This window comes from Anabrus simplex, chromosome 1 (assembly GCF_040414725.1).
Source record: "Anabrus simplex isolate iqAnaSimp1 chromosome 1, ASM4041472v1, whole genome shotgun sequence".
In the NCBI taxonomy this organism is placed as follows: domain Eukaryota; kingdom Metazoa; phylum Arthropoda; class Insecta; order Orthoptera; family Tettigoniidae; genus Anabrus; species Anabrus simplex.
The window spans coordinates 767,460,803-767,470,287 of record NC_090265.1 but is presented as its reverse complement, the minus strand read 5'-3'; the positions used below and the strand labels follow the sequence as shown (position 1 = coordinate 767,470,287).

General features: G+C 42.7%; 1 pseudogene; it reads right to left on the bottom strand.

The window, feature by feature from the left end:
• Nucleotides 1-5,169: 5,169 nt before the first annotated feature.
• Nucleotides 5,170-5,314, bottom strand: LOC136858938 (5.8S ribosomal RNA; annotated as a pseudogene).
• Between the last annotated feature and the right edge of the window lie 4,171 nt (nucleotides 5,315-9,485).

The window sequence follows — 9,485 nt, the reverse complement described above, 5'->3', positions numbered from 1 at the left end:
GCCGGATTTCTAACTTGTCCTTTATCTCTGCGAGTATCCTCCTATCATTGTTCCCACTTTTCTACCAGCATTCACTCTCATTGCTTTCCGACTGCATAACAGTCTACAATGAACAAACGCTCTCATGGGTAGTACACAGTGTCATTACCATATTCCTCACATGGGTAAAACATAACGGGAAATATACAGTAAGCTTACAGTTCTTTTAGAGTGAATCATCTCATTGAGCCATACAGCATTACTCTTTATGTACAGAAACTCCTCTCCACTCGAATAGACAAGGAGTAATGGAACCCACGTGAAAAACCCCTCTCTGTGATATTACCCCGACACAAACCCCTCACCTGGATAAGTGTGGTATTACAAGGTCGACCGGACATCTCACATTTGGCACTAGTTTACATAGCAACAGAAGAAACCGGTTCTGGTGTTATGTGCCGACCGCACGACAAGTAAAAGGTGAAGTAATCCGTCCCGTTTTCAGGTAGTTATTCTATTGCGGAGACTTCAACGGGCAGGTACACACATGATCATACATAACCATGAAGGAGATAATATTTGTGGTAATTACTGCTCACCTAAATTAAACTTGACCTAATGAGACCGAACTAATATCTAAGAATAATAAACAATTCGCCTATTTAATGTTATGTAAAGGAACAGAACAGGCCATGCTATTCAGCAAGAGGCTCAAGAACTATGGATTACATTGAACTTTACGGAATATTGATCGTATTTGAATTAATGCCAGTCTCTTTTCATGAGGCAATGAATATAAGGAGATGAACATTGCATCTGATGGAACAATGAAATGTTGTTACAACTACATCGATCTTCTCAGAAGGAAGAGTTTCGAATTTTCAGGCGTAATATTTTTTTATGACAATGGTGGGAGTGTGTCCTGTGAAGGAAGGAAACCCTCTTGTAGAAATAGGTTTGATCTAGAGAGAGGAAACCTGCCATGTCTATCTTCGGTTATTGTGTCTCACTCCTTTCTGCTGTTTTGGTTTTATTTCATTTTCTTCTTCTTCATATCATGCGTTTCTTTCTAGACTGTGCGAAAAAATCCTTTACTTTCATATCATATTTTCCCCTTAGCATGATTAATGTTTTCCTAAAATTACGGTCCGTACGTAATATCTTGGCGTCTTGATAGCCAGCTACCTTCTGTATTAATGCACTGCAATAATAGATATTGTGCAAGCCGTTATAATCGCACCTACAATAACTATTCCTAAATCTACATGTGTGATCTTTTTCTTCTTTTTATATCCTTTGGATTATAGGGTAAGAGCAGGACCACGCAGATTTGAACCGGTAATGTGGTTTGGCATGAACCTCTTTCTGATAGGATTTTAAGAAAGGTTGGCGGAAATTGACTCATGAAAATTCTGCGAATGGCAGATGCGACGAGACTTTAGCCATACGTTACAAGAAATAAGAAGAATCGCTGCTAGAGCTGGATAGTTCCTAAGGAAGCAGGTTAGTCATTATCCAATTCAGTCTGGAAATTTATTTATTTAATTAACTTATCGTGTGGATTTTAGTGCCGAGTGTCCGAGGACATATTCGACTCACCTGGTGCAAGTTCTTCTATTTGACTCCCATGGGTGACCTGCGCATCTGGGTGTGAGATAGTAATATTGGGAGGAGGTGAAACGCGGTGCCGGCACATTGCCTACTCTAGTCGAACAACACTAAGAGTCTGTTCCAGACTTAACGTCGCCATATGCTGGACGAATCATCATCAACAGCGTCATATGCCTTCACTCCATATGAAAACTGCGGAGACGTCTAGAGTTGAATCCAGGCTTTCGGCACTCAACCTCGTGATTAGAAATTATATAACATTCGATATGTCTACAAGAAACAAGTGCCATGATTTTTGAAGCACGAGTGCCACGTTAGTCAATAACAATATTTTCTAGCGAAGTGAATAATAATAATAATAATAATAATAATAATAATAATAATAATAATAATAATAATAATAATAATATGGGACCAGCACCAGGGTTCAGAGCTTAGTCTTTTTTTAATTTAATTTGGTTATACACTACCTAACCAGACATCTCATGTATAAACTACCACGGAGCATTTTGTATGCGGACGACCTATTCTTGACTGGTGAAACAAGAGGGATGTTTGGAGAGATGTAGGGTGGCACTTGTGAGCCTCGAACCCGCAACACACTGGCAGTTTTCCTGGATGATGAGTGCTTAAAGTTCTCATTGCGTAAGACTATACACTAAAAGGTAAATATCGCCACCCTAATGGCTCATCACTGCTGCCAACTACATACTGAAATCACGAGACATAACCATCAACAAACTAACCTCAATGTAAGTATCAATGACGGGTGTTCCCTTACTCAAGTAAATGATAATGAATGATCAATCAAGATATTCATAATTAACTCGGTTTTCAAGCTTAATGAGGAATTATGGAGATACACACCCTCATTCAATTTAATGTTATATATTTTTGCCTTTAGTTGATGTACGCTTTACTATAACCATATTCTTCGGTGTTTGCCTTGTGTGAATAATTCAGCTCACTTCTTGGAATTTGCTATTACCTGTTGGACTGAAGAAAAACCACGCTGTAATAATACACACAATAACATGTACATATGCCGTAAGTCAATGAGAATACACAAAGGCTAAGTCTGCAAACCGTACCAAGTCGTGACAAGACAAGGTTAGGTTAAGTTAGGTAACGAAATTTCCTTCCATTTGAACTGAACTGATCTTTATAGAGAAGGTTATGTTGTTTTCCTTTCCGGAGGAGTTCTTGCAGATTTCTCTTACTTCTTGAACATCCTAATCGAATTCTATACGGTACGTTAGTATTTGAAGAATTAAGACCGTAATTAATAAAATGTTGCGTTCGTCATTTCTCAATTCTATTCTATTTACTAGGTAGTACCCAAACAGACTTACAATCCCACAAAGAATGCTTTACTTATACCCTCAAATGTAACACTAGTGATTTTAACAATACGGCAGTGGCAATACTCGATTGTATAGTGCCAACGTGCCAGATTAACAGTAACTGTAAGACGTACTATTGACAAGTAGGGTCCTTAAAGTGACACTGCATCGAACCCAGCAGTTAGAAGATAAGTAAAAATCACTCCCTTCAGTATTAACAGGCGAGAAGGAGTAAGGTTAGCGAGCATAACTTGGATCTATCATCAACAGCAAGACAATAGCGGATGCTGATGTTCGACACCGAACCAATGTCGGGTCGCCAAAGTGGAGATGTGATGTGTGATAACAGTATGCCTGCGAAAATCAAAGGCGAGGTTTATGGCTCTGTGATCAGAGCAGCAATGGCGTACTGTAGTAAAACGTGGGAGAAACTGCATGTTTCCGAAAGGAGAATGTGTCAATGATCAACGGGTGTGACACGGGAAGATCGGATCAAAAATGATCACATTCGCGGGTCTGCTCGAAAAATCCTTTCAACTTACTGGGTCATGTTCAGAACATTTTGAAGAGATGATAAGTACAAAATAAAAATCGTCAACCGGACACCAATCGGATGCTAACCCACATAACCTCTCTATTTGGCGTCGGTTGCTCTATCCGATTAAGCTCCGATTGCCTAGGTCATATGTGCTCTGGTCTGGCACTATTGCCATCACTATTGGAGCGATAGAATAACACCCACGGTACCCCTTGCCTGTCGTAAAAGACGACTAAAATTGGTCCCAGGGACCCTTAACTTGGAAGTGTGGGTTGATGACCACGACGCTTTTAGCTGAGTCCTGACATTACTTACACTTACTTGTGCCAGGCTCCTCACTTTCATCTATCCTATCCGACCTCACTTGGTCAACACTTGTTCTTTTCCGACCCCGACGGTGTTAGAGCACTCGAGGCCTAGGGAGTCTTTCATTTCACGCTATACCTGGCCGTTCGCTTTCTTTAGCCGATACCTTCATTTTTTCGAAGTGTCGAACGCTTCAGTTTTTTCCCCTCCGATTAGTGTTAATAAAGGATGGTTGCTCAGTTGTACTTTCACTTAAAACAATAATCACCACCATTATCTGACACTGTAGAGGGTGTGCAAGTTGCCCGTTGATCATTTCTAACATAACAAATATGGTCTGACAAGCTACACCACTGACTTTCTACCGTCAAAAGCACACCTTAACTGGATTACCGTCTCGTGCAGTACAACAACCCAGTCATCATATCTTCTTTAACGTATATACAGTATAATTCCTTTCGACTATAACAACTTCTTGCGAGTGTCTCAGTATATCGGGCTAGAAGGTGACAGTCGTGTTACCCACAAGTCTCAATGTGCAGCCCAAATAACCGCGGGGCACTGAACCGGTTGTCAGAACACTACTCTAACAACATTATATAACGGATAATTAGAAAACGTTCCCATACCCTGCATTCGAGTGTTCATGATTAATGACGCTAAATAAGGAATTGCTCTGGTTGGCGTGGTCACTGAAGGTTTATCTCAGTACCAGCTACGTGTCCAAATTATCTCATTTATTTCCCTTCATTGTTTTTCCTCATATGTATTTCCCTTCTTTGCCTTCTAGTCCAGCCAATAGAGGATTTTATTTATTTATGTAATCCACTTACCCTCCAGGGTGTGCCTTTCCCTCGGACTCAGCCCATGCTCGAAACACTTCTTAGCTCTGTGACGAGAAACTCATGAAAATGACTGTCTCTCCTCCACTCACCGTGGATTTCAGTTAAAATCCCTATTGTCCGCTTCTATGGTGTAGTGGTTAGTGCAATTACCTGGCACACCCGGAGGCCCGGGTTCAATTTCTGCCTCTGCCATGAAATTTGAAAAATGGTGCGAGGGCTGGAATGAGGTCCACTCAACCTCGGGAGATCACATGAGTACACCTCGGCCAACCTCGAAGTGGTTTTCCGTAGTTTCGCACTTCTCCTCCAGGCAAATGCCGGGATGACACCTAACGGCCACAGCCGCTTCCCTCCCCGTTCCTTGCCCATTCCTTTCACTCATCCAATCCCCCACAAGGCCGGTGTTCACCATAGCAGGTGAGGCCGGTACTGACCCTCCTCTCTTGTTGTATTCTCTCACCACGACCAAATGTCTCACGCACCAGGACACTGACATCGAGGGTGTAGAGGTGGGATCCCTCGCAATGTCGCGTTCAGTTTTAGCAGCCGACCCTCAGCCAGGCGTGGTCCGGGAACGGAATCCATGTGCGTTCGAAATGTCGATGTTCATGTATCCTGAGGTTCACATGTCGACGCGCAATTTGCTGCATTCTTCATCGACCCATGAGCCGAGTGATCTACAGTTGAGGGTTGTTTTCCTTCTTTCATTAATTTTTCCGATCGTTGTGTTAATTTAAAACCTGCCCACCGGCCGAAGCCGCGACGGGTCCCCTCGTGTTATCCCCGCTCCACTGAGCGAGGGAGATAGATACCCAATGCCGAACATTTGCATCGTAGGAGACGCGGCCACGCGGACCGCGACACACCCGCTGTCGGCGACGGCCGGGGCCGCCCCTTACAAAGTACGAACAGGACTCGCCTGAGCTCGCAACTGCGGGCTCGGCAGGAGTCTCGCTGCTCGAGGGAGCCTCGCCGGAGGAGAGGACCGCGCGGGGCGATCCGAATCCTCCTTCTCAAAATGTTTTTTGATAAAACAATTTAGGTAATGATCCTTCCGCAGGTTCACCTACAGAAACCTTGTTACGACTTTTACTTCTTCTAAATAATCAAGTTTCGTCATCTTTCCAGACACATTGGAAACTGCGCAAAGCAGATCCCGCGCACCGGTCCGAAGACCTCACTAAATCATTCAATTGGTAGTAGCGACGGGCGGTGTGTACAAAGGGCAGGGACGTAATCAACGCGAGTTTTTGACTCGCACATACAGGGAATTCTTCGTTCATGGGGAGCAATTGCAAGCCCCAATCCCTAGCACGAAGGAGGTTCAACGGGTTGCCCGGTCCTTTCGGACTAGGAGGATACTCGTGATTCTTTCAGTGTAGCGCGCATGCGGCCCAGAATATCTAAGGGCAAACAGACCTGTTATTGCTCAACCTCGTGCGGCAAGAAGCCGCCTGTCACTCTAAGGCCGGCCGCAAAATGAGACGCAGGTCCGTGAGGTGACGCAGGGTGACTCACGTCGAATTCTTCACGGGTGAGTGAGTCACGGCGGCAATCGTCGCAAGTTGGATCGCAGTTTCAGTACGCAGTTTATGACCTATCTCAGCCGGTGCGACGTAAAGCAACTTGTAAAAAGAAAAAATAATACTCATAATTACTTCCCTCTCTCATACCCCCTCGTCATGACTTCGTCACAGTATTTGTTACATGTTTTTCTCACTAAAACGCACTTTTCGTGTATGGAAATAAGTTGTTTTCAATTTGTATATCTCACTTTAGCCATTACAAATAATTTGTATTTGTCACATGAGTTTATATTTTGAATTTCTCATTTCAAAACAATTGTTTTTGCATTCATCAATAGATAAAACGTTCAACTGCAATAAATTGGTATTCTGTTGCTTTATATTGTACATTATTCTTCCTCAAAACACAGTATACAGTTTATGGTGGTTTAGACAAAAATACATTTAATATGATATTTCAAAAAGAATTATTGAGTCAGAAAAATGGTTTATCAACAATATGAACAATCAAAATCACCGTGAGTCTTGCAGGAAACTGCGGAAGAGAGACTGCGGTCCGCAGGATCACCACGCGCAGCAACTGCGTCACGTCACCCTACGCCGTAACATGCGCGGGTCCAGTCAGTTCTGTGGTTCGCAGAAACCCACCGTGAGTCACCCTGCGTCACCTCACGGACCTGCGTCTCATTTTGCGGCCGGCCTTAGATAGGCCTTTCAAATTCGAGCACTTAGTGCTGGGGCGCACCAGCGCTGCACTCTGCAGCACCGTTCCCCTCCTTCCCCATCTACCCCACCCAGTGGCGGTGCATGTGTGCGTAAGAGACAGCACATTCTCTCTCTCTCTCTCTCTCTCTCTCTGTGTGTGTGTATGTATGTATCATTCTCAGTAGAACCTATTCGATAGAACAGATAGTGGAGCAATTGGTTTCTCCTTCGTTAAAATGTCGTTTAATCCTTCATGGGTGGATTAATTTTTTGTTCTCACTACCGAAGGGAAAGCTCAATATTTAATTTTTCATGTCATTTTAAGCGTAAAGTCTTCAACCGTTCGACTGCACTACCACAATAAACATATTTCAATCTATGATGACATTGTTAGCGCAGCAAGAACCGAACGAAATGCTAAGTTAAAATCGGAATTGCCAAGTTCTTCAGAGATAAGTAATAACTTACTCATTAGGAATTGTTTTACGTGCAAATTTTGGGGATTTGTTTTCGTTTTCGGGTCTGTATTATTAAGAACTGTTTAGAATTAGATTTAGACGTGCTGCTAAGAAAACACAAAGATAATTATTTTATCTCCCTGTCCCACAGATACTTGAACCCAAAACTTTAGAAGGCGCAGTTCGAGCAAATTGTGGGCTATTGTTGCTCTGAAAATTGCAAAAAGTGGGCGACCCTTTATTGGTGGTGAATTTGTAAAAGAATGTTTAATAGAGTGCTCGGGAGTATTGTGCCCACGTGTTGTGGCCTACTTTGAGGCGATGAGCTTGTAAAAAAAGAAAAAAATATCTCTCGTCGTGTACAGGAACTTGATACCGACTAGAAAGAGCAATTGCGGAACAAATGCGGCACTTTCCAGACATACTCGATTGCTCTCGATGAGACTACTGACAAAAGTGATAAGGCACAGCTATCTATTTTCGTCAGGGGAGTCGAAAAAAATTCGCTATAACTGAGGAACTACTGGACATCATTCCCCTCAAAGATACTACCACTGGCGTAGATATATTTGCAGCTCTTGAAGACGCAATGAACGATATGGGCTTATCACTCGGAAATCTGTCTAGTTTCGCTACTGACCAGCGAAGTCGTTGCTTGGACAAGGTTTTACAGGCCGCATCAAAGCGAAGGTGCGCGATACTGGGTTGTCTCCAATATTATCGGCACATTGTGTTTTACATCAAAAGCAATTATGCGCAATTAACTTTCGCAACTTTAAATCTGTTATGAATAATGTGTCAAAATATGTAAATTTCTGCAGAAAGCACGGTTTGAATCAGCGGCAGTTCAAAGAATTTTTAAAAGATCCCGAGGCAAAATGTAGCGACATTCCTTTTTATTGCATTGTGCGCTCGTTAAATTGCGCGAAAGTGCTAGCAAGCTTCTTTACAATAATTGAAGAAATTACTCTGTTCATGGAGATGAAAGTTTCTCCACTACCAACTCTGCGGAATAAATAATGGGTAGCTGGCCTCGCTTTCTTGGCAGACACAACGACTTGTTTGAATGATTTAAATATTTAATTGCAAGGGAGAAACCAATTGATTGGCACCATGTGTGATAGAATTAAGGCTTTTAAAATGCAGAGTTTGTTATGGAAAAGTCAACTTGAAGCCGGATATTTTGACAATTTTCCTTCATTAAAATCATTACATTTGTCTACTTATGAAAACCTTGGAGACTATCAGGCGTTGTTACAGACTTTGCACTCTGAATTCAGTGCTCGATTCGAAGAAATGAATGATATGGCACCTCGACTTGACATATTTATGACCCCATTTTCAGCGCGTCTTGAAAAATTACCATCATATTTCCAAACAGAGCTGATAAAACTACAGTGTGACGCAATCCTAAAGAACAGATACTACCACTACATCGGTGATTTAATTTCCTTTTACAAAGGTGTTCATCCACAAGAATTTCCTAGACTTCAAGCACTTGCCTTAAAATTTACGTCAATATTCGGTAGAAGGTATGCATGCGAACAGATGTTTTCAATTATGAATTTAAATAATGGAGAACTACGACTTCTCTGTCTAATGCTGACTTAGAGGCTGTACTTACAAATTCTACTGCCAAATCGATTGTACTCAATATTGGTAAATTAGTTGGCGCAGCACGATGTCAGCAATCGACTTAAACGCTGAATGTACATTAAGGCAAACGCAATGTATGTACAGAATAAATTGTGTGTTTATGTGTTCACATAACTGTCATGAATAACATTGTTTTCATAACCTGCGCGCTGACTTGACGATCTGTGGTTCTGCCTGTGCCACATCCCCTCCTTCCCCCACCACCTCAACGGTGCTAGAGCACTGCGCTGGGGCTGCTGCCGGGGCCAGCCGGGGCCGTGGAAGCACCTCAGTTGGAATCGCTTGCTCTAAGAAGATGTGTTGTCGCCGGTAGCACGAACGGATACCGGATGCGACTATTTAGCAGGCTAGAGTCTCGTCCCTTATCGGAATTAACCAGATAAATCACTCCACCAACTAAGAACGGCCATGCACCACCACCCACCGAATCAAGAAAGAGCTATCAATATGTCAATCCTTCCGGTGTCCGCGCCTGGTGAGATTTCCCGTGTTGAGTCAAATGAAGCCGCAGGCTCCAC